Below are 26,890 nucleotides of genomic sequence, written 5' to 3' on the forward strand. Positions count from 1 at the left end.
ACGAGGTTGTTTTGACAGCTTTCCTTGTGTTGGATTTTGATCAAATGACTACTCTAGTTACAATGAAATTGCTTTTGTTGTTCTTCCAAGTCCTCCAGGAACAGTGACAAGACCCATGATTTTCTTCCTGTGTCAAATTTCATGGTCCCTCACTGCGACACATTTTCACAGATGCTATTGGGTGTCCCTTAGAACTACTGACACAATAGCTGTTTTGCTTATTTTTTTTGAAGATATCCTCAACTGTTTATGCCAGCTTTTTCCTCAATACGCTTTAAGTCTGGCTCTCTCGTTTCTTACTGTCTTACTTTTTTTGGTTTGGAGAGAGGTCTTTCTTTCTGACGTTGAGTTGAGCTTACCTGAGGAGATTCCTGGGCATGGGACGCAATCGGGCTATAGCGTCTGTGCGTGCTGAGGGGCCTGTGCCCAGACAGAGTGAAGCAGATGCTGGAATTTGGACTGCATTTGCACTTGGAGAAGTTGGGGACACAGCACCCCAAATTAATTCATAGCAACAACGTGCATTCTCTGCATTCCTTTTGGCAACTTGCTTGTGCACTTAACCGATTTATTTTGGACACCATTCTCCGCATTGGGGTTAAGGTAAAAACATTTTAATTACCAGTAAGGGCTGATCCGAGAGAAGAATCTGGCGGCAGCAAGGAGTGGGGCGAGACGGTGCTATCGAGCACTGGAACCTCTGCAGTCTCATGGATTCAAGAGCAGAGCCACGTGAGTGATTGTTCTGCAGCATTCCTGGTGCCGTTGTGAAGTAACTTGTTCTCCAAAGGGTTTAACGGCTGATTACAGGGCAAGGGCCGCCAAAGAATTAAGGCCTGTTTTCCCAACATTGAAGTCCTCTGCTCTAATCCCCTGCCCTGCGTCTGTAGAAACAGGTAGGCGCTGCTTGGAAAAAGCCCTTGCTGGTTAGTGGGGCGAATGCCCTTTTATCATGGGTTTTGTGTGTTTTCTTAATAGATAATACTAGAGAGTAGAAAAAGTCCTTTGGGACTGAAAGCCTAGGTAGGGAAATTACAGTTGATGACAGGGAGAAGAGAGCTGGAAGTAACTATTCAGGTAGAGTATGGGATTGCTTTTTATTCACCTTTTATCTGGGGCAAAAACGTTCCTAGTGTCGTGCCAAGGCCAGGTTGCTCCTTCCAGTTCAAGTCCAACGCCTGGTAGCAAACACGTGTTTGCTCAGGTTTCCCGGCTATCCTTTTACAGTACAGGAGGGAAGTGAAATAAGGAACCAAGTCAAGCTGTTTTCTTCCAGTTGCTCAGCATGTAGTAGTAACAAGAGAGGGGAACTCAAGGTCCCTGATGTTGGTCTTCGGCACTGCTCTTGAGGTGACTGCCTGGATTTGTGCTGCAGTCGAGGAAGGTAGTCAGTGACAGGCTCAGGGTGCATCGCAAGCCCCTGCCGGAAGGAGAACTCTGCTCAATCTTTGTACCTCCAAGCCTGCTGCCTGCTCAAGATACCCTGAACCACGGCGAGAGGCAGTTCCCCTTGCAGCGCGGGCTCCTAACAAAAATCAGGTGTTTTCCAACTTCATGTGATTGGAAACCAAGGTTTCCCAAACTCACTTTGCATTTTGGGCTGCATAGTATATTGACATTTTGGACTCTGGATAATTGTCTGTTCTGGGGCTATTCCGGTGCATTGCAGGGTGTTCAGTAGCAACCCTGATTGTTACCCATCAGATGCCAGCAGTACTTTGCCTCCTTACACTCCCTTCTCCCCAAATGCCCCCGGGTATCTCCAATATCCTCTGGGGTGCAAAGGAGCCCCAGCTTGAGAACCACTGAGTGGAACTGAGGAAGTCTTTTTACTTGGCTATGTGAATGGTGAGGTTGTAGTAATATGGGGGTGGTAGGGAGAAAAATGAAATAAATACCATACAGATTTCATGACTTACCTTTGATTAAAAATAATAAATATATTTAGAGAAAAAAGATGTACATTTTCATATATAATACTGGCTGCCTGGTCTTGAACTTGCAATTTGTAGATGAAGCCTTGTCAACAAATCACAGCAACTCAGTCCTCTCACTAAAACTTACCAGCCGAGCTAAACTTACCAGATTCTCTATGTGGGTCTCAGAGGGTTCACGTTAATTCCGCCGCCTTAAATAGGAACTACCAAAACAATGTCAAGCAAAGGCAGCTGTGGCAACACTGGGGTGACACTGCTGTCACCGTCCTTTTGCTTCACTCATGTTGGTCTACATCTCTTATTTGGGACTTTCATCCTCTTTCTTCTGTCTGGGAGGACAGGACTTGGAACTGAGGAAGAGGCCAGGCCTCAGGAAAGAGAGGGGGGTGGTGGGTGAGCTCTGGAGGTGAGATGAGCTCTGTGGAATCATCGTGGGCCCTCGGTGGACTATTCGAAAAGGTGAACACAGGCCGACGTGTTGTAAACTGAGGGGTAATTCAGGGGATGATATTGCAAACAGTTCTATTGCAAATACTATAGCAAAAACAGTGGTCACTGAATAATGTATCCTTTCAATAAGTACTTTCATAATGCAGGTTTGATTCACTGAAGCAGATTATGTAAGTAGTTGAAAATGACAATGGAATTTGTTTTACAACCCAGGAATAAAAATACATGTAGTTCATTTGAAGAGTAACAGGTTTTATTTTGATGATGTAATGTGGAAAAGTAATTAAATTTGCACCTTTAAAGTAGGTTCCCAAGTCCACTAGTCTATAATCTAAATAGCTAGTGACCTGCACAATAGTTAACGTTAACAGTTTTCTAGACTCCAGAGCTTCAGATACTGAGTCATTGATTCCTTAAGTTTCTGTTTCAAAAGATGTTGGATGGAACAACTAAAAATATCACCAAATTGGACATTATTAGTGGTGTACAGAAATGTAGTATTTTGGCTACCATTTGATACATGTTTATAAATTCTGGAAAAGCTTCCACTCTTTAGGTTAATAGCACTGTCAGCCAGTTACATCATTATTTCATTAAAAAGTAACGTCTTAAACATCTCTTAAGAGAACAACTACATCTGATGACAGACAAAACTGAGGCAACCCAAAGCCTGACTGGTGTAAGATTTTGCCTCTCATTTCTATGGCAACCCGTGATCTGTATTCCAATCACACCTTGTTTTCTTTATCATGAAAATTTAGCCAGAAGCACTGAAGGTACTGAACATTAATTTTTATATGTCCTTTTTCCTTTGAAAAAAATTGGAACAGGAGAAAACAGACCATAACATCCACAGGCTTATTATACAAACACAGTAAGACCATACACTTACTAATTTTGAGATGATTTACATGCCTGGAAGGTCTGAGGGCTAAAAAACTGAATGCTAAATGAAAAAACTAACTACTCTGATACCCTAACAAATACACTCAATGAATGTCGGGTATAAAATTGCAAATGCTCATCTAACTTGACAGGGTCAAAACTTAGAGACTCGCTCACAGTGGTTTAAAATTTTATAGCTCCGTATTTTTCAATGGGGTGATTTTTGTCTCTTAGGGGACTCTTGGCAATGTTAGGAGACATTTTTGGTTGTCACCACTAGTGGAAAGTATGTGGTGGTGGTGGTGTGTGTGTGAATGTGTTTTACTGCTAACTAGTGGGCAGAGACCAGAAATGATGCTGACCATCACAGAGTGCACAGGACAGCCCCCCATCGACAGAAAATTATCAACCCGAAACAGGAGGTTGAAACACCGTGCATCTAGCCTCACAGATGGTGTGCTGGAATGAGGGACACATACTGAACATATTAAATTATTGAATAAATACTTGAATGCAAAGAAATAAAGTTGTTTTGGAGGCAATCGTAGTTGTAATTTGCGTTCCTGTTTTTGTATTCTATTTATTTGTTATTCATTTAAATAGCATAGAGAGAGAGAAAAAAGAGAAAAACAAACCCACAAAATCCCTACTTTTTTTTCTTACTGCCCTTTGGTTAAAATGGTGAGGTCACATGTAGGCTCTAAATACCTGATCAGTTTCAAAAACGAGTATTTCCATTGCAAAACCTTTGGCGTAGCACCGGGTTGACGTAGCCACGTCATCTAATTTAAGTTCGGATAAGTTTTTTTCCTGTTAATCAAAAATAGACTTACCTTTTCCCAGTTGAATGCGATGCAGTTGCCTTTAGCATCTGTCGCCCTAAATGTGGTTACACTTTGTCATCCCGATTTTGCAGGGAAACCTTGGCCCGGAATCCAATGGACACCCAGGTGAAGAGGGCAGATCCACTCTGGAAGAAAACGGGCAACTAATTTTTTTGATGGGATGGGTATAGGCGAGCATGAAAGCAATTCAATCACACAGCCAGAGGGCGCCAAAATGCCGCAAATAAAAGTTCCAAAGGTTCACCAGGGTTTTGCGGGAAGGTAACCTTCGCTTTTGTCTAAGGAAAGAACTAGCGTTGTAAGCGATATTCTGTTACGTTCTCTTTTGCACTTGCCTCTTGCCAACGGATAAGCAAGGTGAGCATATCTCCCTACCCTGGTGGTTATTTTGTGTCCCGGTGTTCAAAAAAGTGGCAGTCCCCAGGACTCCCCGACACGCTGAAGCCGGCCCGGGCTTTGACTTGTGCGCTTCAACACGGGTAGCCCCGGTTAACTCAGTGTTCCCGAGAACTGGCTGCTTCCATTAAATCACACACACAGACACAAACCCGACGGGTCCTTTCCTCGGGTTCTTGTTTTTCCTTTCTCTCTCAATTCCCGAGAGCATCCCCGCAGGGCGACACTGCCCGCCCGGCCAGCTGGACTTAAGCCGTAGCGCTTGTCCGAAGCCGCAGCCATCCTGGTTCCACCGAGCGCGCGCGGGAGCCGCCCACCCAGCGCGCGAGGTCCTCGGGGCGCCTCCCAGAAGTGCCAGCTGTTGGGGGCCACTTCCACCCCGCGGACATCCATCGTTAGAGCCTGAGGGGAAGCCACCAGGTCACTCCCAACCTCACTGCTGACCTGGGCATAGGAATCTCAGCCGATGTCGCGAGCGTACGGGATTGGGGTGCTGAGAAAGGTAGCAGGTGGTAGGGGGCGTCCTTCATCATCACCTCTAGCCAGCCCCTTAAGTCTGAGCGTGAGCCGGAGCACATCTAACCAACCGATCCAAATGAGAGGAAGAATGAGAGAGAGAGAGAGAGAGAGAGAGAGAGAGAGAGAGAGAGAGAGAGAGAGAGAGAGAGAGAGAGAGACCCACCCACAGACAGTCCTGGAGCAGCGTGGGAGGGGAAGCATGGGGGCAGGGACCCTAGAATGGAGGGTGGTGGGGAGTGGGAAACCCGCATAGAGAGCAGATAAAGAGAAGCAGAAGGAAGAAAGGGGGGACCACCGGGATGGAGAAAAGAGGTGGGGGGTTAGGGCGGAGGGGAGGGGACTTAAGGAGCGCACCGAGATGGAGCGGAGTTGAGGGGAGGCGGGCGGGGCCCCGTTATGGAGGGAAAGGAGGAGGGAGGCGGGCGGGGTGGCGGAGCGGGAGGCTGGGCGGGCGGACGCGGCGGGGGAGGTGCTGGGCAGGAAGGGGAGGGGGAGCGCGAGAGCAAGAAATGCAGAGGCTGCAGCGGCGGCGGCAGTAGCGGCAGCGCTCCAACTAGCTCCTCGCTCCGGGCTCCGCCGTCGAGCCGGAGAAAGAGTCTCTGTCAGCGGCCAGATACTTAGCCGGACGACGCCAGGGACCCGGGCCCGTCGGCGGCACCGCATTCACCCAGGGGCGGCGCAGGCACCCAGAGCCGGTAAGGAGGCGCGTCCGGGTGGCCCCGTCGCCAGCGCCGAGCAGGGGCGCCGGCAGCGTTGGGGGCCTCCGTTTCCCTACCGCACAGCGCCCTGCTCCCCAGGCCCTTCTTTCTCAGTCCGCGCTGCAGCCGGGGTGGGTGAGTGGTGGTGATGCAGGGCCGGATTAGACGACGCAGGGCGTGGGGTCTCCCCACGAGGGCTCCATCGCACTTCGGGGATCTGGGGTGATGGGGGCGGCGAGGTGGGAGGCTTCAGCCACTCGCAGGGTGGGGAGGATGCGGGGGATGTCGAGTCTGATAAACGGAGTTGGAGCGGGTGGTGGGTAGCGGGAGAGGAGCTGCTAGTTGAATAAACTGCCGAATGCGAAAGCTTTTAAGCGCACTGAGGCCCGAAGAGCGGCTTTGTGGGCCTGAAGGGAGCGTATCTGTCATCGGAACCTTCCACAGCCGGGAAGAAAGCATTTGGTGCGAGGGGCTCAGCAGTAAAAGATGGAGGGTGGGGGTGGGGTGGGGCGGGAGTAAGGGGAGAGAGAATATGGGGAATCTGGTCTGATCAGAGGAAGGAGGTGACTTTGGGGGTTAGCAAATGAATTTCCTTGACCGGTGGGACTCATGAATCTTGATTTGGGGTGGCCAAGGAATGCGAGGTTCACACGACAACGTGCCTCCAAGAAGCACATACAAGCGGATCAAAGCCTCAGCCTCGGACGTGGCTGAATTGCTTCCCCACTAACCTGTGGGCCACCTCTGAGCATTTCATTTTTTTGGAGTCTTCGGTTCAGAGAACGCACCAGGCGCTTCCACTCGCGGCCCCAGCCCAGAGGGTGTGTGTGAGCTTGAACCTGACTACGCGCGGCCCCCTAACGACCCAGCCCCGCTGCGAGCGAAGGTTTGGGGTTTAGCAGGTTTTGCCTAAAGCACAAACTATGAAACCCGACGCCAGGTTTCTGTTCCTCCCCCTCCCCCCGCCCCCGCTCCGAAAAATATAAATTGCAGAATCCCTGGATCGGATCGCACACACAATGCCCGGCTGCAAACCGCATTCTTTTCATGAATATTCATCGAACGCTTGGCTGGGCTCCTTATCTGCTTCCCCAGAGATATTTCCGCCTTGAAACGAACTCCGTGGACAGCCTTTGCTTGTGTAATTTTCACCCTGCTGAAATTAGCACCGTTCACATGGGTGCGTTATTAGTACCTTGAGCAGAATTGACACACCTCGGTCTCCCGCGAGGCCAGTAGCACGTATGTGGCTGGTTAAAATCAAACATTAGCATCGAGGTGGTCTTCCTACCAAAGGGGTGTGGACCAACACCCTTACCCCCCTTCCCTCGGGATTACAGCCTGGGCTAACAGATCCCCAGTGCTGTGGGCAAAATGAATGAATCGGGACTGTAATTACCTATTCCTTTGTCTTGGCCTCGCGCATGCGCGAGAGAGCTGGGTGTGGAGGGCCGGGGCAGCCGTGTCTGATCTCTCCATCACTCACCCACCCACTCCCTTCCGAGGCGGAGGAACAAAGGCTTTTGCCCTAAATGTTGCGTGAAACCCTTGGACACAAATGACAGTCTCCCCACCCCACCCCACCCCCCCGTGTGTGCTTCTTCTTTATCAAGCTCTCATCTTTTGCTTTTTTAGTGATTTCAATGGACCAAAAATAAGATTAGCCTTTATAATGAGAGCAAATTATGGATTAACTATTTTTTAATCGAACACTGTTACTGGCCTTTAAAGTACTGTCCATTATTCTTTTTCCTGTAACATTGCGCTGCAGTGATGGTGACTCTTCATTTGCATCAATTAACTGTTTGTCTGACAGATTTTTTGCTGCTGGTCATTTGACTAAAGGCCACTGATTTCAAAAACGGCTAGTGGGTATTGGCTTTACTGTCACAACTTGGTTAAAATTGAGACATCTTGGCGTTTATAGGAACAAGATGGCCTACAAAACCCAGAGCGGAGAAAATGGTTACCTTGTCGGGGGATCCTAAGCCTTTCATTTTTCCTTGCTTCCTACCTCATTGTTTCATTAGGAATCTCCAAAGGCAACCCCCCCTGGAGATGGAAATCTACTCATGGGGGAGGAAGGTGGCAGTCCCTCTGGCTGCTGGGGGGGAATATAGTTAAGTTCATTACACTTTCTTTCCTTCTTTTCTTCTTTTCTCCTCTTCTCTTCTCCTCTTCTCTCTCTTCTCTTCTCTTCTCTTCTCTTCTCTTCTCTTCTCTTCTCTTCTCTTCTCCTTTCCATTTTCTTGTTTTTTTTTTTCTTTTTCAGTATCTAATGGAAGCCATAATACGTGTACCTTTGCCTGATTTTCTTTCCAATAATGTATTATCCAGGTTATGGCTTTTTAGATTTCTTTTTGGGCTACCATCCAAAGGGAGACATTGTGTATATAAAGTAGGAGCTAAATACATTTTTTGCAGGTATATATACGTATAAGAATTTTAGGCTTAAGTATTCTCAGTACACCCTGGTAGGACAACATGTGGCAGGACGAGGGAAATTATCTCTTTTGTTCCTTCTAATAAAAACTTGAACCCTATATGAAAGGGCCTGTACTTGGTAGGACAGCTGCCTAGTACCTGTTCTATTTCTTATTATTGAGAGGTTTATTGTGTGTTATACCACTAGATGTAGTTTTTATCTTTTTTCTTTTCCTGTAGATTGTGTTTCTGAGGGAGAGGTGGGTTGGAATATAGACCAAATTCAATAGGGAATATACACCAATATACCCCCAAAGCAATGAGTCTCAGGTTTTCGAGCAATATAATTTTTAAATAGAATTCTTAAAAAGATTATTTATCTTAATCTTTTACCTAGCTTGATTTTTACCAAGCCCTAGCAGGTGAGAAAGGGAGCTAATTGGGCCTTTTGACAAAAATGCACCAAAGTGATTATATAGACAGTGGCATTTTCCCCTTAACTGGTGCCTGTGCTTTCATTGTGGCCTGTGGAAGAGAGCCGCCCCGCCCCCACATCACTCTAATTAAACCGTTCAGTGGAAGAGCTCAGCCTAAAGGCCTTAGCTCCCTGTTCTTGGAGGCGTCATCATTAGTTGTGTGTATGTTTAATTCACATTAAGAACAATTTTAAGCCTTTTTCATTCTATGGTCACAGTAAGTGGAGTATGAAGAACTTATGTGTGGGTGAGATTTGATCACTATAAAATAGATATCTGTGCTTTTCACTGTATTACAGAAAAAACTGCAAAACCCAAAACCATTTTTAAAGCAATCAAGGTACTGTGTGTGTGTGTGTGTGTGTATGCTATACTATAATAAATCTTACTAATGTTATGAAATTAATTGGTATAGAATATTATTTATAGTGCTTGGTATTAGTCTTTGGAAAATATTTTATTTTTAAATATGTATGTAAAAGAGAGAGCCTAACTAGTCTACTAAGAAGCTTATTTCCAATTTCTACCAGTGCACCCCTAAAACAAATGGGTTTCATTGAACATCTTAAATTAAGACATTCATCTAGAGGCTTAAAAACTTACATTAAGCCCTACCAAATTTTAAAAGCTGCAATAATCAATGCTTTTTAAATAAAGGATTTATAAAATTGTTTTGTCTTATTTTTGTGATCTCTTTTAAATTTTTGTTCTGAAAATATTCAAAAAAGGCCTGTCTATTATTTGTTAAGAGCATTTGCCTGTGGTGTCTGTTTCTGTTGAAAGACATGCTTTGGTTTGCTTAGGCTTTTGTTTTTCTTGTGTGTAGTTTTGAACCTACTCATTTTACACCTCTTTATATGAAAGATTAACATCTTAACGATCCTTTTAGCTGGTAAAGCGGAAACTAGGCAAAAACCATGCATATTTAAACAAGGGAAAATGGTGTGGAATCTTCTTCATTATATCAAGTTTTCTCATCTTACTGAATCTTATTTATTCTGTCTCTTAAGACTTAAGGTAACCCAATGCGACATGAACTTTACTTTTTGGCTCAATTATGGTGGATAAATATCAAGAAATGAATCTGAGGTTGCGAATAGTCAGAATTTTTAAAAGAGTACAGTCTTGATGTGTTTTATGGATTTTTTTTTTAAGTTTTCCTAGGGTATAATAGAAAGCTACTGTGTTTAAAAATCTCTAGGCACTGGCTGGGCTACTCTGGGCAAATTACTTCAAACCTCTCTGGATTTTACTTTCTTCAGTTATAAAACTGGGATAATAATTCCTACTTTCAAGCTATAGTAAGGGCCACACGTAGGTGTGAAAGTGCACGGGACTTCTCAGTCTGCATTTTGACACCTGAGGGCTCTGGGTGTACTCTGTCAGAAAATGAATATTTCATTCTTAAAGATGCTAATTCATCATAATCCTAAACTCCTGTTCATTCGGATATATCTGAGGCACTGCATGGGAGTTTGCCCAACAGTGGACCCAATGAAGCCAGGACAGCCTCTCTCATTGAATTCCCTATGGCTGCTTATGTAACTCAAGAGATGGCATTTGAGTTCTTTTGAGAAAACACAGGGCTAGTCTTAAAACCACGGAAGTTCCAAGCCTGCCAAAGGAAGGTTTTTCATTGTATGCTGTTCTCTCTGCAGCTATTAAGACAGACAGCTAGGTAAGGGTCACGTGAGAAAACTTGTCCAATGAACTTGATCAAGAGTAAAAGACAACCGTGGAGCCAGATTCTCACCCGGATACAGATAAGTTGTGATTTTGAGAAGCAGCACTGTGATCACACAGCATTCTCTTCTTCCCTCTGGAGGTCAGAAATGGGACGAAGTGGAAGGCCCCAAGTCTCATAGTGTGTTTTCCTTCTGCACCCTAAGGATTTAAATAACTTAAAGAAAAATCAGGCTTTCCAAAGACAGTCGATTTTTTTTTTTTTAACAAACACAAAGAAAGCAGAGATTTCTTGGCTAGCCAAGGCCATCAGTGAGGGAAGGTTGCAATTGAGCAGGCGTGGAAGTCTAGGAATAAATTCCTGAAAGCTTTAGAGATTGAGACATAGAAACCATCTGCTAGCACCACAGGGACGCGGGGCATAAGGAGACATTTCAAGGTAATATAGGAACATGGTGTTCAGCGGGGGAGGTAATGCATCGACACAGTATTTCCCCCTTCTCCCTTGAACATTCTGTGAACTTTGTTGAATTAATTTTGTTGTTGGGTTGCTTGTTCATTTTAGATAAGGGAGGATGGGCTGGATTCATTAGTTTGGTTTTTTTTTGCACTTCTCTCTGAAATGTATATTTCAGCCATTAAACACACTTACGTGTGTAGGGAGTATATTTAGAAAGCATGGTTTGCAGGGGTAGGTATAGTGGGGTTGGACTCTGGAGCCACATTCAATGGGTTGAGAACCTTGTCCCAGTCATTCTCCAGCTGTGTGAATTTTGGCCAGTTGCTTAGCTTCTCTCTGCCTCAGTCCCCATCTGTTAAGTGGGGTTACAATACATAGTTATTGTAAGGATTAAGTGAAATCCTCAGACTCTGAGGACAATGCTTCACGCATATGCAGTGCACCTTAAACACCTTAATTTGGCATGTTCACGGTAAAGTAGGAGAAGCCCAGCTTTTTCTACTTTGCCCTCTACACCTGTAGCTGTTCATCTGCTTGTTTCAGAGAGGTCATGTTTCCAGCCAGGCCATGATGGTATTTTGAAGAGAGTACCATATTTTGCCATGTATAATGTGCACTTTTTTGCCCAAATTTTTGGGGAAAAAATACGGATGTTCATTATACATGGGAATAATGATTACATGCCATGGGTATAATAATCCCATGTTTATAATAATCTCAGAAAAACGTGGGTGCACATTATACACGGCAAAAACACTGTAGCTGGTAGGACATTAAAGTCTGAGGTTTAGAATAATCCTGGCCACAATTCAGTATGTGGCCAGGACATTTGTCCCAGTTTCAAAAGTCTAAAATGGGTAGGTTAATACAACCCCAGCCTTCGTACTGAATTGGCATTAAAGTGAAAAAAAAAAAAAAAGAAAAAGCGGAAGTCCTGGAACTTGAGAGGCCTTCAGAGGAAGGCTCACTGTATGGTGTTAGGGATAGACTGAATTTCTTCAAATTCCTGGAGTTACTGGGCTTTATTGTGTCTTGAATCAAGGTGTACTAATTGGCATTTGAAAGGAGTACCAGTACTTAGATTGATAAAAGCCAATCTTGTTGTACATTTAAAATACCAAGGACTCACCTGGTGCACCTTTCACTGTCCTGCACCCTCCCCACCCCTTTCCAGGAGGGAAGGCACGACTGTATTATGCAGGAGTGTGAGGTCTTGTCAACACCCTTCTTCGAAGTAAATATCTGGATGGAGGCTTTAATCACTGTAGCCTCTTCAAAACAACAACAAAAAAGTTTCTTTGGAATTTCAGCTATTTGGGATTGGTCCATCCTCCAATCAGTTCCAGCCTTTTAGGCGTTTAATTCAGGGATCTGCCCTAGTGGTTTGATTTTGGCTTTCTGGACGCTCACTGTTGCTGTTGAGCAAAGGTAAAGTTATTCTCATTTCAGTTATGTCATTTTTAATTGTTTCTTTAAACATGTTTTGAACCTTACAGATTCGGGAGGGAAAATAAACTTTCCTTTACTTCTCTGTCCGGTGCTCACTGGAAGAAAGATGTTTCCGACAAGGTGGTTGTCTCTTTTGAAAAAGTCCCTCTCTCAGAGGTTTTTTTTCTTTTTTAATCTGAGAAGTTAAGGGATGAAATGGGACATTTGTTGATTGTACATCATATGCTCTCATTGAATTTCATCCCCTCAAATTGTAAGATGCATTTTACCTGTAAACAAATACAAACTAGAGGGCATCAATGTAAGAAAAGCTTAAACCTATAGAGAATTTTTATGGGTTTATTTGAGCCAAACTGACGACAATTGCTGGGAAGCAAAATCTCAACGGATTGAGGAGATGCTCCAGGGAATGATGGCAGCTTTGCACCTTACTTATCCATTGCAATCAGAGGAGGGGCAGAAGGGGTTACCTGGAATTCATGGTAATAGATCGGGGAGGCAGGAGAAGGCAGAGCTGGGAAGTCTCTGTGATTGGATAAAAAGTAAAGTGAAAAGACACTTCCTTTACATTTGTGGGTATAGGATAGTTAGCAGTTAACAGCTGATATGACAACAATAATAATGAGGGGTCTGGAGGTCTCTGCTTTGGTGCAGTGAGGGGTCCCAGTAAAGGAAATGACCCTGACTTTCCAAAGGTATGTTATCTTAGAAGCAAAAAGACAATAGACAAGCTCAGTTACGGTAAAGGTTGGTCTTTGTCAAAGAAGATACAGGTCTAGGACATGACTATCCGCCATGATTTACTTTTAGTTAGAAAATTTGAATTTCAGACCATTCTATGTGGTTCTTTAGGTGTCTGAGTTTGTACGGCTGCCTGCAGGCCTCCCCTGAGCTTGCCAGCTCTAGGCCTCTTTTGGGTCCACTAGGGTTTAGTAATATACATAAGATCCTAGAGCTAATAGAAAGTGATGGAATTCAAATCTGTGTCTGATGGCCCCATTCCTCTCCACATCGCTGCACTGTTCTTGCTGTAAGCCTTGGCCTTTTTACCCTCTGTCACATGGACAGCCTTCACATGTGCTAACATTAAATGTTATTTAGAGAGAATCATGCTTAGCTCTTTAATGAAAAATTACGTGTTACAGAAGAGATGCAGTGTGGAAGAAATATTTAATCAGTAAGTACACGACGTGAATGACGGATTAGAAGTGCTTCTTGTTGTAGTGAACATGGGCTCATATCCTGACGTCACACCTTTTCTAGCAGGATGGTGCTGCTGGCGGCTTTTCATAAAGACTGTGGGTGAACCTGGTGCGTTTGGTTGGCTCCCTTCACTTCCTCCTTACCCTTCACAGGTGGGCCTCGGATACCTTCCTCGTGGTTCCGACTTTGAGATACTAATCAGACAGGAGTCAGCCTTCGTCCAGCTCTGTGGTAGGGGTTGCCTGAGTAGAAGTAGACCAAGTCCTCGGTGTATTAACTGGTCTTCATTCTGCCTCCTTGTGTGCGGGGTTCACTTGTAGAAACCGGGTGGCTGCTTTAAATACAATCCTGAGTACAACGTAAGTCCTTTGTAAATACTCATGCTCTCATAACAAAAAGTTTGAAAGCTCATGACTAAAACAGTTATTTAGGAACTTAAACGGATCTTAGAAAAGTTAGTGGATTACCCAGGCTCCCTTGAGCTGGTTAGTGGCTGAGTGGAAACCCAGGTTATTTCCCAGGAAAGCCTCACACCTACTACCCCTCCCTTCTGTCTGACTGAGCCAAACTCTTACTCACTGTCTGTAACTTAAGAAAAAAAAAAATTCCCACCACTTTTCGAAAATCCAAATCTGATTCCATGTGTCTCTCCCTGCTGCCCCATCTCCTGTCTCCTGCAGAAAGAACTTCTACTGTTCTTCTACTTGGTCCATGATTGGCCCCCTACGCTCCAGTTCCGTCCTGCTACTGCTTCATCTCCAGGCCAGTTTTCGCCTCAGCTGACCTGTCTTTGCTTCTTACCTTACGGGCACGTGACTTCCTTCATATGCCAAAGAACTTATGGCATGTATGAAAATAACTTTGTTCATAAAAATACATTTTAGTGTCACATCTTTTGTTTTCCTCCTAAAATTTACAGCGGTACAAGGTTGGAGAGCTGTGGGTGGAGGGTACATGTTTGAAAAGAAGCCAGTTGGTTTTAGGCTAATTTGGGGGCCGCAGAGCAAGTGGAATATGGAGTACTGGGCTGTAGAAATGCTCGGAAAACTGTTGGGAAACCCAGCCCCCTGTGTTGGGAGAAGTGAGTGTTATCTGGCTTATTGGTTTGAAAAGTGCATAATACACGAGGTTTAACCTTTTTTATTTATAATTATCATTTATAGTATTTGGGCTGATTTAGAGGATTTAAAGGGCTCTGAGTTTCTGAAGTAGTCATTAAAATATAGAACTAAGTGACATGTTAAAACATTTTACCAAGCCTAACTTTTAGATGGTTGGTTTTAGCAATGTTAACAATTTGCATTTGTATTTGGTGAAACTGGTAGTTTTAGACAGGGCACAATTGTAATTTCATATTTTGAAATGATTACCTTTAGACAGATCAATAAATGGAGAATAATCTTTGATTAATTTACATTTTTTCCTCCCCAGGGAAACCAGCAAAAAATGACTTCACTGTTTTTGTAATGTTTTTAATTATTATAGTTTTGCAGGTTGAGAAAAAGAATATATTCCTAAAATAAGCTCCCATTAAAACCTCTTTTATGCGTCTCTGAAGAAATAGATGTTAGAGAATAGTTTTTCCTGGTTGAGCTTTCCACATTATAAATTTCCTGAATTGCTTGGCAAAGTGCCTTTGAAAAGACCCACATCATTTCCCCGTTGACAGCCACTCAAAGCACCATTACCACCCAGGCCAGCGCAATAGCCAAGCTCACTGGAAACAACGTCCAGTTGTGGAAACAGTGCATGAAAAGGGGCAACAGCAGCAACCATCTAGTAGCTGGGACACCATCCTGTTTCCTCCGCAGGTACAGAAGAAGGTGCTTAGAATTGTTGGGTCTTTGCAGGACACTGTCTTAAGCTTTTCTGAGCTTTGTCTTGGAAACCATAGGGGCTGTAGGAATATTTGCTGCCTTTAACCTTTACAAATGTTCTCAGCTGTTTCAATAGAGGATAAACGACTTCTGTATTTGCCTTTGGGATATTTAAGATGATTGGGGAAAAGGAAAACCTGGAGAAATGGGTGATTTACAGGTGGGGAGATTTGAGGTGATTATTTTCCCTCCTTTACCCTGCATTTCGTCAAGAAGGTAGGGTGACATTATGTGACCACTGGGGTATTTACTAATACATTGTATGGTTAAAGAAGGTGCTCTGGAATATTCTCTGAATGACTCATTTTCCTAAGGAAAAAGAAAGAATCTCGGTTAACACTGGGCGGTGAGGAGAGTTCCTGGGTCTTCTCGTGATAACCCGGCCTTGGTGGGTGCCCCTCTGTCGACAGGAGGGGTCCTGTGGCGAGAGCGTGTCCTCAGTAGTTCCGGTGACCTGCTGGTGAGACCTCAAGCTTTGGGTTTCCAGGGCTCAGCCCACTGGACTCTAGAAACCTGGTTCCAGAAATTTCAGTGTTCGGTTTGCAGACAAATAGCAACTAGTGTTTGTCCTGGTGTTCTCGGAAAGGTTGTTGAGACCAGATGGATAATGGTTTCCCAGGTATGTGTTTCTGCACACGTGACTGGCAACTGAATGTTATGCTTCTCCGGAACACGGGGCGCTGCTTGACCCATGAAAAGCCTCACTGAAGGCTTCATTGGTGTAAGACAAAAGTTCATCGCTCGCTGTATTTACCTCTACCTTTTCTATTCAAACTCATTTTGTTTCCACCACCCAGAGAGCTTAGCTCTGGTTTCAGCTGTACTAGAGTTTCCTGGGTGGGTGGGTGGGTGGGTGGGTGGGTGGGTGGGTGTCTGAGGGGACCGCACGGGCCACAGTACAGAGAGGGGCAACCGACCGGTGGACTTACACAATTTCACCAAGGTAAGAGTTGTGGTTTTAAATATAATGCACTCTCAGTGGAAAATCGGCATTCTAGTACTATGTCTAAGATACTGTGTTTAACTCATTACTACTCTGAATGCGGAGAAGGTAATAAAAAAGTGAATTTAACAAAAAAATTTTTTTCAGCTGTCTTCACATCTGTGTCCCTCATCCAAAATATCACTTAGTTGCACTTTAAACTTTAATGGCTGTCCATAGTAACACTTTTTTTTTTTACTGTGTTCAGCAACAAATATTAGAATGTTTTGGGGGTGAAGAGGTGGTTAGAGAGAGCAGTCAGCAACTCAGGACAAATGCACGCACGCCGCCCCTTCCAGGTGCCTTCTGTGGACCAGGAGCCGGCACCTGTGGATCTTGTTCTTGTCCCGATCCCCAGTGGGGAGGCGCACAGCCAGACGAGGGGCCTTTGTCATTCTGGAGCGAGAACCAAGAATCTCAGATAAAGGGCAAAGAAGTCCGGGATGATGTCATACTGCAAAAAAAAAAAAATGTTAACTGCTGTTTCTCAGGGAAGTGAAAAAACAACAAAAAAAAAGCCCCCAAAAAGCTGAAGCCAGTTTTGAGTTGGGCATGATTCCTGTTGGGGGAGGCTGTGAACTGGGGGAAGATATATCTGAAAAACAAAACAACACCCAAACTCTTAGGGTACTGAACAGTTGTTAGCATTTGCAGCCTGGCACACCAGCAGGTCCTGCCGGGTTGGCGATTGTTTGCATAGTTTACCTGGTAGAGGAAATATCTAACTGCCAGAACAAATGTTTCAGCGCACTGTTATGCACTGTGGTTAGTGTGAGGTTAATTGGCCTAGACGTATTTCCATTTAAATTGGATTCTGATAACACATTTCACTACCTCCCCACCTAATTAAACAGTTCAATCTAGGGGATCGACAGCATTTCTTATTCGCTGTTGAGGTTTTTAAAGACCTGCCTGAAAAGGTGGAAAGGGCTGCCTGCGGGGGTGGAGGGGGGAGTTCAGCGCAGTAAATGTTTGGTAATTTTGCAGTGAGGAGTCTGGATGGAGAGAGGGGAACACCATTCCTTTCTGTTTCCAGGAATGCCCGTGTGTGTGTGTGTGTGTGTGTGTGTGTGTGTGTGTGTGTGTGTGTGTTTCTGGTAAGTACAATACAGGAAGCAAAACTATATTCTAGGTCAGCAGTCAATGTTACCTCTTGTTTCTTTTTTTTTTTTAATAAAGATTTTTATTTATAGACAAGAGGGGAAGGGAGAGAGAAAGAGAGAAACATCAATGTGTGGTTGCCTCCCCTGCACCCCTGCGCTGGGGATCTGTCCTGCAACCCAGGCATGGGCCGTGACCAGGAATCAAACCAGCGACCCTCTGGTTTTGCAGGCCCGTGCTCAGTCCACTGAGCTACACCAGCCAAGGCTACCCCTTGTTTCTGAGCCCCAGGTGCCCTCCCTCTAGTGTTCCACAGGAGTGAAAAGAAAGCACCCTCAAGAGGAGGAAGTGTGAATAGGAGAGGGTGGGAATGCATACGGTAATAGAAGGCGATAGAAGTGGTGGCAGGCACTGGCCTTGTTCCTGTTAGCGCTGCCATAACAGATAGCATAGTCTGGCTGGACTGTGCAACAGAAACCCATGTTCTCACAGTTGTGGAGGCTCGAAGTCCAAATCGAAAGTGTTGACAGGTTTGATTTCTTCTGGGGTCTCTCTCTGTGGCTTGCAGATGGCCCACTGTTTGTTCTCACAGAACCTCGCATCTGTGGGCCTGCCTCCCTGGCGTCTCTGCCAGTGTGTCCTCATCTCTTTTATAAGGACACCAGTGCTATTGGATGCAAGGTTCACCTTAATGGCTTCATTTTAGCTTAATCATCTCTTTCAAGGCTGTCTTTCCCAATACAGACACATGTTGCGGTACTGGAGGTTAGGGCTTCAACAAATGAATTTCTGGTGAAGTGCTCCTTCACACGTTCTTGCCCTCAAGAAGTGGGCGGGGAAAACCAGCAGCACTTGAGCCTTTGGTTTAATGCTCATGAATCCAGTGGGGCAGGCTTGAAGTGTCCTCACCTGACACATTAAATGCAGGGAGGTTCATTTTCTTAAGATTCACATTGCTAGAAAGGCTAGGGCCTGGTGTGGGGTTCGAAGCATTGTTTCTGTGGCTCCATTGTCCCTCCCTGTGCGGGTGCATTGCCTCTGTTGTGCTCCTGGGCGTGGGTTTGCGGAGGAGGCCTTGGGGTCCCTCCCGGCACAGGGCTTTAGGCAGCTGCCACCAATCGATAGGCATTAGCACGTAGTGAAACCTATTTTTCATTCTAACACTGAATTGTGTCCTGTCATGCTTTTCCTCTGCCTGAAAGCCTTTCCATTAGGTTATTTATATATCCAGATTTTGCAGGGGAGTGCATAAAGGAAGAGAGAAGGATTTGCGTAGTGGGTCTAGTATAAAGAGCTAGCTAGTCTTGAGTAAATTTGAGTTATTCAGAGAAAGCCCACTTTAGAGTCTCCCACCAACAGTGGCAGGGGGAAACAGGTCTTCTTATGCTAGCTGGAAGAATGGACAAGATGTGTAGGCCTGTTTAAAATCCTGTTCAGGGGGCAAGTCTTACTGGATGGAGACTTGAAGACGTTAGAAGATAGAGGCTCTGACACAAGCACATGTGGGAAGAAGGGCTGGAGTTTTTCTAGGTTTCTATACAGTGGGGCGTTACACAGTGGGAAATAAGAAGTGCCAGGAATCATGTGAAGTCTAGGATGACACAAAAGTCAAGGCTAATGAACTTTGGGGCCTTTCCAGGCAATAAAACAAGTGGTGATATAATTAAGGGATTCTTTGAGAGGAATTTCCAACAAATGTGGATCTGGGTGTGTCCATATGTAACCCCCTTTATTTTTGGAATGCAACAACTTTATTGAAAGAAAGTGCAATTAAATGTGTGGAAAGCTTAAAGGGGGGGAACTTAGTAACCTCCCCTCAGTCTCAGGACCAGGTGCAGAGTGGACTCTTTCTGGATGTTGTCGTTGGACAGGGTGTGTCCTTCCAGCTGTTTCCTGGTCAGGATCAACCTCTGCTGGTCAGGAGGGATGCCCTCCTTGTCTTGGATCTTGGCCTTGACATTCTCGATGGTGTCACTGGGCTCAACCTTGACCGGCAAGACCCTGGAGGTCAAGCCCAGTGACACCATCGAGAATGTCAAGGCCATGATCCAAAACAAGGAGTGCATCTCCCTTGACCAGCAGAGGTTGATTTTCGCTGGGAAACAGCTGGAAGGTGGGTGTACCCTGTCCTACAAAACACTTAACCCCTTTGAGAGGCTGTTTTTATAAAGCAGTTTACAACTTTTGAGGGTGCTCTCTCAAGGGATGTAATTATTGCTTCCTGTTTTCGAATTTCGGATCATGTCACGTGGTGTTAACTATGGCAATAAAAATATTACTGAAACTGGAAAAGCTGGCGTTCATGCTGCCTGTCACCTACCAGGCCCAATCAGCAGAGACAAGAATTGAATCTTTATGGGCACTTTATTCAGATGTCTGGCGATCTGAGAAGACAGCGGGTTTGTACCCTAACAGACTGTCTTAAATTCCATTTTGAACTGACCCTTTTTATAAGTAGAAGACAAGTGTAGGTAAGGAAATTGGAATTCAGGGAAAAGTTAATCAGATAAAAGCTGCAGCGTTCTTTCATCTGTGTCCTGGGGGGTGGTCTTTATCAGGGCCCGGGCAGTGGGCATCTCACCCTGGAGCACAATGACTCAGATACGATCTTGATGCTTGAGACCCCTGGAGACACAAAGGTGGGACTGCTTATGGTCTCCTGGAGTCCCGGTGGGTCATACTTTCAGTTCTGGAAACAACAGCTTTTTACATACATTGATTACTAAGCTTAGTAGGTATCACCTGAAACAAATTTTTCCAACATTTTAGCCCCCAGTCAGTATCTCATTAATCCACAATCTAGTTGAACATAACAATTCAATTTTACCATACCAGAAAAATCACTGACCCTAAAATAATTGAAAGTTGGTACTGTTCAATATCTTTAATGCAGATTTTTACTAGTAAATTATGGTCTTCGTGAAACACGTGATATGAGTTACTGGAGAACATTTTACTTTAACTCTTTAATTTGTACAGCCTCTATTTTCAAGCCAATGTCCGTGGTCTTCTTTTAGTGCTCACCGTCTTGGTCAGTAACACCTTCTTCCATTCATTCCGGAAAGCAGAGTTTTTCCTGGTAACAAAGCTCCATCAACTCTACCTTGTAATTGTCTCGCACGTATGTCCGTTTCCCCTGTCAGGGAGGAAAATTCCCCCCCTACCTTTTTCAAGGTTCTTCTGGCTCCTCTAACAGTAAAGTTGAGACAGACTAAAGTTTGATAACAGGCATACCACCTCAAACTGAAGACAAAAGAAGACGTTGGGGTGAAGAATCGGTTATAGCAGGAAAAGCACAGGTGACAAGGGCAAAATTGTTACTCAGATTTAAGTCTGTGCCATCTCCATTCACAACAGTTTTAAGGATTTAGATATCTTCTTGATGCAATGAGGAAACACCTGTACAAATGGAGATTTCTGCAGATGTGAAGATCCTTTTACAAAGGATGACTTTACTTGATTTTCAGATCTTCTCCCATGGCTGCTGTTTTTTTAAATTAAGCAGCCTGAAACAATCAGTGTCCCAAAGAGGCACATTTTAGGGAGGCAAACTCTGCTCCCTTTTACTTTGTACTTTAAGCTGTGAATCTAGTCAAAGCCTTTATCCCTGTCCTTGATCACTGCCCAGTACTCCTCTAAATCTAAGCATGGCATTCCTGTGTGGATGCATCACAACTTTCCGTTACTCTTAGAACAACATAATAAAATCCTTCACTGATCTGCACGGTCTTGCATGTTCTCTTGCTGTTTTCCTCTTGACCTCCTTCCTTTCACAGCTCTCACCCACCCTTTGTTCTCCAGCCACATGGCCCGCCTTCCAGTTCTTCCAGCCCTCCAAGCTCTTTCTGTTCCTTCCACCTGGAATATTCTTTGTCCCACTGCCCAAGTATTCCTCAGGTTAAATTCCACTTTCTCAGATGCCTTCCCCATACATTTTGCTCCTGCATATATCAAAACTGATATGATTATTTAATGTGTGTAGATGAAAAGACGCAGGAGGCAGGGAAGTGTTGGTTTTGTTGACGAATCACAGTGCTCCATAACAGTTCTGATATATACCAAGCACTCCACATTTGTTCAGTGTCAGAGGTTGCCTACAGCACATTATATTCATGGAGGGCACATGTCTTTTGGAAGTCACCTGTGGCAGGTGAGATGACTTTCATTTATGGGCAGTAAAGTTCACCTCATCAGTTGTGCTTACTATGAAGATGAATATCTGATGAACTCCAATTAGTGTAATTATTCTGTTTCCAGGCAGTAACCTTAGTAGTAATTGTTCTAAATCTCTGAGACATTACGAGTAATTAGTACTAATGGCTCATGCATCTAAGCTTCCTTGCAAGGTAGATTCTCAAAGGAAGAATGAAACTGTGTATCATTTGTGGGAAACAAACAGTACAGTACTGTGGAGTCTGCAGAAGTAAACTACCAGGAGTGACAGCCAGGCTCATGGCCCTTACATCCCTCATGCCCTCTTCCAAGGCATTACACACGAGGGGTCTGCTCCAGGTCCATTACTGTTAAGCAACTCAACCAATGCATTCTTTTTTTAAACTTTTTATTTATTGATTTGAGAGGGGGGAGAGAGAATGCATCGATTTGTTATTGATGCATTCATTGGTTGATAGTTGTATGTGTCCTGACCAATAATCAAACCTGAGCCTTGGCGTATCAGGAAGATGCTCTAACCAATTGAGGTACCCAGTCAGGGCAGAATGGTCAGATTTCTAACTTGGCAGTTCAGGGCTCCAAAAGCAAATGTTCCCAGAGAACCAGGCAGAGGCTACATAGCATCTTTTGAGCTAGCTGTGGAAGTTACGTGGTATCACTTCCACCACATGCTAATTAGCCAATGCATTCTTGTAACAGCCTTTGTGAAGGCTTTGTAAAGTCAGGAGTATTTGGTCCTCAGATGAGCATGTGGCTTAAAATCTTAATTTACACATTAGCTGATTATATATAAACCTAACAAGATAAATAGGAATCTTGTCCCGGTTCTGTGCTGTGACTACTTACTCTACACTGTGAGTTCCTCCAGGCCAGGACTTGCTTCATTCATCTTTGGAGGTCAGTTGCCAGCACAGAGCCTGTGGTCTAGTATTGGACAGAATGGGATGTTTCATGGTGGCCATTGGCACTGTGGTCTACAAATAAGGCATGTGTCAGAGTGTTGTCCTTTGCTTTACTGTCACATCCAGGAATCACCTTGTAAGTGAACCTTGTGCAAACATCACAGTGCTTTTGTGAGGGGAGAGGAGGAACATCAGACAGCATTTATGATTTATTCCCCTATCCATGACCCCATGTTTTCAGGTACTTCTTTATGGTCAACATTCAACTTTCATTGTCTCATCCCTGACTCTCACTGGCCTTCACAGGTCAGTGTCTAGCTTTCTAAAGCCAATTCTTATTGAGGGAATTCATATTAAATTTAAAAGTTGTAGGTTTTTTTTTTACAATATCATGAAATTGATTTCTCAATTGATTTCTCAATTTCTGTAGTTGAATAATAGTGCAGGATTCTGGTAAGCGAGTCTAATCTGGCAATACAATGGACTCATTCTAGAACATTTCTAGATAGTGATACTTTATTTGTAAAATTTTCATTTTAGTAGGCTTTTTTTGACGTATCAAAACTAGTTATAATTGAGGGGATTGCAGGGTCTTTATTGTCTGCATCTGTGAGCTGCATTGGGGTGTAAGACATACTCATACCATGTCTACCTTAAACACCTGCTACTTTGATTGTTAAGTCAGTACTTTGTCCTAAAATGGTCTCATTTTAAATACACTTAGTTTATGCCATTGTCTGCAGCTGTGACTCCTTTAGCTCCTCCTCCTTCCCCTGATGCCCCATCCCCAACACACAGGATGGACTTCCATTAGGATCTAAAGGAGCTGGCCAGCAGGAGGGGAGGGCACAGCTAATGGGTCATGGCTCATCTACTCCACAGGGTCAAGTCAGTTTGATTTAAGGTGAGTAGTAGAATTGAAAGGCCAGTGGGAGCTCATTGCAATTAGTTTTTTATTTTATGTACTATTGAGCCTCCCTAAGTTGCCATGCTGACTGCTGATCTCTCACATACCAAATTTCATGTTTTATTTTGAAGCCTTGGCCCAGGTTGTAGATTGTGTGTCTGGACTATGTAATTAGCTGGAATGACGTGGTATTGATGGCTGAGCAGCAATTTATGACAAATGAATAACTGGATGACTGAGGCACTTTTTTATGTGTTTTTCCAAGCAGTTTACTAGAGGATATTTTCCTTTATTATTATTTTTAAACTCTCTGATGAGACCTGCCAGGGTGAAGGTATCATTTTGGTTTTGAAGTTAGAGAATATAAACAGAAAAGTTGCTGTGGCTGCAATAAGGAAACCCAAGGCATGACTGATGTAGAAATTTAGATTCTGACATCTATTTCTGCTGTACACTTATTCACTTGAAGTCGTAAGTAAGAAATTATTTTATATAGTTAAAAAGTATTGCTTTTGTGATGCATTCATTCTTTAAAGATCAGTGGCTTTGTATGTATATTTCTAAGACTAAGCTTTTTAAAAGCAGTTCAAATGAGCAAGCAGTGTGGGTTTTTTCTACTCTGCTAAATGTAATGTGGGGAAATGCAAACCACATTAAAATATTGCACAATTAGTGTTTGTTTATTCAATGAGCTGGGGCATGGATGCCTCTTTCCTTCCTTTTAAGGAGTTTATAGTGAGTGTGGCAAATAAGTACACCAGTAATTACAGTGAGCCAAGTGTTAGTCTGTAGATGACACAGGATGGAGGTGTTCACCAGCCGAGGGTCATTAAAATAACTGCTTGGATCAGTCATTCCCTCTGTACTTTCTCTAGTCTGCTGTCAGATCCTTAAGTCTGTGATATATTGCAAGTTCAGTCGGCTATTATTTAAAGAGTCTTATGTACCTATCACTTTGGAGAATCTGGACTTCCGGATTGATTTCATTTAATTCCAAGGTTTTAATCACTAGATAGATAAGACATTTACATATCATAAATTTTTATCAAAAACAAAGTACTTTGGGTTTATGAATTGAAGGAAAAGCCTTCTAAGAATAGGTAGATCTTGAGCAGCATCTTTACAGTAACTAGGGACCATGGAGGACCGGGGAGCGGGGGGAACATCCCCAGCAGGTGTGCCCTCCTGCCTGCCTAACCGTGTTCACGCGGCCTGGCTCAGCTTGAAGAACAGGGATGAACTGCTGTTGCTGTTGTCTTCAAGATGCCAAGAAAAGCTCCCAATGGTTTTCCGGATCCTTGAAATCTTTCTTTCGGGGAAATTACTTGAATGAATGGTGCTCGTCCTTTGTTCCAGAGAGATCTTTTGGAAACAAGTTGAGGCTACATAGAAATGACTCTGAAATTCCGCGGAACGTATGACAAAGGAGGGTGTCTCTATACAAAGAAAATATTTTGTCTTGATTTAGAGCCTGCTTTGGAAAATATTTGTTCTAGAGTTTCTGTGTGGATTGGGTAAGTCTCCAGTGCTAACGTTGATAGATCATTTTTCTGTTAATGTTTTGTTGTACTAATTGTATTTTCCCACATAGCTAGTCCCTTCTGTCATAAAAATAGTGGTTGCTCTTGATTCCTGAATTGCAAACAGCTTACAGAGGTAGCTGGGGCTCTTGAACATGATTTTTGTTCAAAGTCTCCCAACAAACTTGAAGTAAGGTTGGTAACCCATGTCTTATCATTTCTCTAGCCTTCACCTTCCCTTCTGATTTGTACTACCTGTGATATGTAATGGCTGATTGACATTTGATTACTTCTCAACCCCATGGGCGAATGCCTTGGACATGGGTACTCCATCTGCTTGACTGTTGGTTCTCCTAGAACTTCAGGTGTGGGAGGCCCAGAGTAAATTGCTCAAGATGAGTTAATGATTAATCTGAGAGATTATTCTACCTTGGGTGAGAAAAGCAAAACTGATTTATTATTATGTACATTCAAACCATCCTATATATTTGTGGACATCTTGGGCAGACCATTCAGAAAGCTAGTTTCCTGGTTGACAAAAGAGACTTTACTATTCTGTATGTTGATGTTCTCTCCTACATAGTTAAATGGCTATTGAACATATCCTGAGGGCATGTCCTCAGAGTTTAGTTTTCATTCATTGTTTATAAAGACAGAAATATTTTAATAATAGGAATTAAAGAATTTTGTCAAGTCCTCGCAGACCCTAATATCTAAAAGTTCAAGTGTGGTGAGTAATGCACACTTTTAATTAGATCCGTATCCTAAGAAAGAATTCTCAATAGGCAGCATTGCTGGGTATCAAAGGAGATGCTTATGCTGCTCTGTAATTCCCCTGAAATTTTCAAAAGCTGGAATTTTTCTGTAGATTTCAAAAGCTTGTTGATGGACTCTTCCAGCCCACACTGCAGTAAACAACCAAGAATTCTTCACAGAGGTGTCAGGAAGGCTGTCCGACAGCGACAGCAGCACCCTCCTTGAGCTCATCTGGAGTGCTCTCGGAATTAAAACACAGACCAAAGGCTTGTTCGTCACATTAGTGACTTGGGTAGTTTCCATTTTGCAGAAGAAAACAGCCTCAGTTTGTGGTTGAATGGACTCGCAGGCCTGACAGGTGTGGGCCTCTGGAAGTGAGGGGTGGAAGTAAGGTGCACCCTGGTGTTACCTTCTGAAGTCAGAGTACCTATAGTGCCACCAAGGTAGTGCGAACCGTGATGTGCGTGGAGGCTGTTTAATTGTGTGCGTGTGTACTTGGGGGATCGTTGTCTTTTCCCCAGTCCCATTCTGTTTTGGATGGATCTACACAATTGGACACGTCTGCTGATACTTTCTTTGGTTTGTGACTTGAAAGAGATTTTTGAATTACATCTGTCCTATTGTCTAGGTGCCTTTCTATGTCTTCTCTGTTTAAATTGCTCTCTTTTTTTTTCAGAACAGTGGTGGACTTTCTCCCAAAAGTCATTCCAGGCTTGTCTGGATCTCCTCAGCACCTCAGTCTTCTTGTCCAGGAAGAGTGGTCACTAGTTTCAGCCAGCTCAGTTTACAGAGCTGGCTCGCTGAGTTTTTATTGAAACCAAAATAAAACTTCAAAGAAACTGAGGAAGCTTGAGCGTCCCTGCTCTCCCTTTCAACTAACACCCACCAATGTTTATCTTAGAAATAATTTGATGTTTATCTGATGAAACATGTAGTTAAGTGTTAATGGAGACTAATGTCAAGCCTTAGAAGCATGCGCAGAGACCTTTAATAGTCTGTGGTGAGTGTCTGGTATTCTGTGGTCCCCGGTTTTTGTAGAATGCATGGAAACTTGGAGTAACAATGCGTGCCTAGCCCCTGAATAGTCTCAACAGAATGTACTGAAGTGTAGCCACAACCATTTCACACCTGAACTTGACCTGCCTTTTCTTTTCTTCACCTGCTGCCATCTCTTCTTCCTCGTCACATCAGCTTCAGTTTGTCATCCTACTTTCCAGCACTGTGAACTGTTTGTAGTTTCTGAAGTG

At 43.8% G+C, this 26,890-nt stretch overlaps 1 protein-coding gene and 1 long non-coding RNA gene across 2 annotated transcripts in view; one reads left to right on the forward strand and one right to left on the reverse strand.

Moving 5' to 3' along the window:
• Positions 1 to 971: 971 nt before the first annotated feature.
• On the reverse strand, positions 972 to 5,103 carry LOC123824763. Its single transcript, XR_006786748.1, has 3 exons — positions 4,958 to 5,103; positions 4,106 to 4,242; positions 972 to 1,420 (listed from the first exon to the last, which is right to left on the reverse strand). It is a non-coding gene; the product is annotated as an uncharacterized LOC123824763 (long non-coding RNA).
• Positions 5,104 to 5,522: 419 nt separating this feature from the next.
• Positions 5,523 to 26,890, forward strand: part of BASP1 (brain abundant membrane attached signal protein 1) — a 46,131-nt gene continuing 24,763 nt past the window's right edge. Inside the window, exon 1 of the mRNA XM_045848014.1 lies at positions 5,523 to 5,727. The gene's annotated coding sequence lies outside the window, so the exon portion shown is untranslated. The remainder of the gene's footprint in view (positions 5,728 to 26,890) is intronic.

Source organism: Phyllostomus hastatus, unplaced genomic scaffold, assembly GCF_019186645.2.
Source record: "Phyllostomus hastatus isolate PE091 unplaced genomic scaffold, TTU_PhHast_1.1 phas_contig_58, whole genome shotgun sequence".
NCBI classification, from domain to species: Eukaryota; Metazoa; Chordata; class Mammalia; order Chiroptera; family Phyllostomidae; genus Phyllostomus; species Phyllostomus hastatus.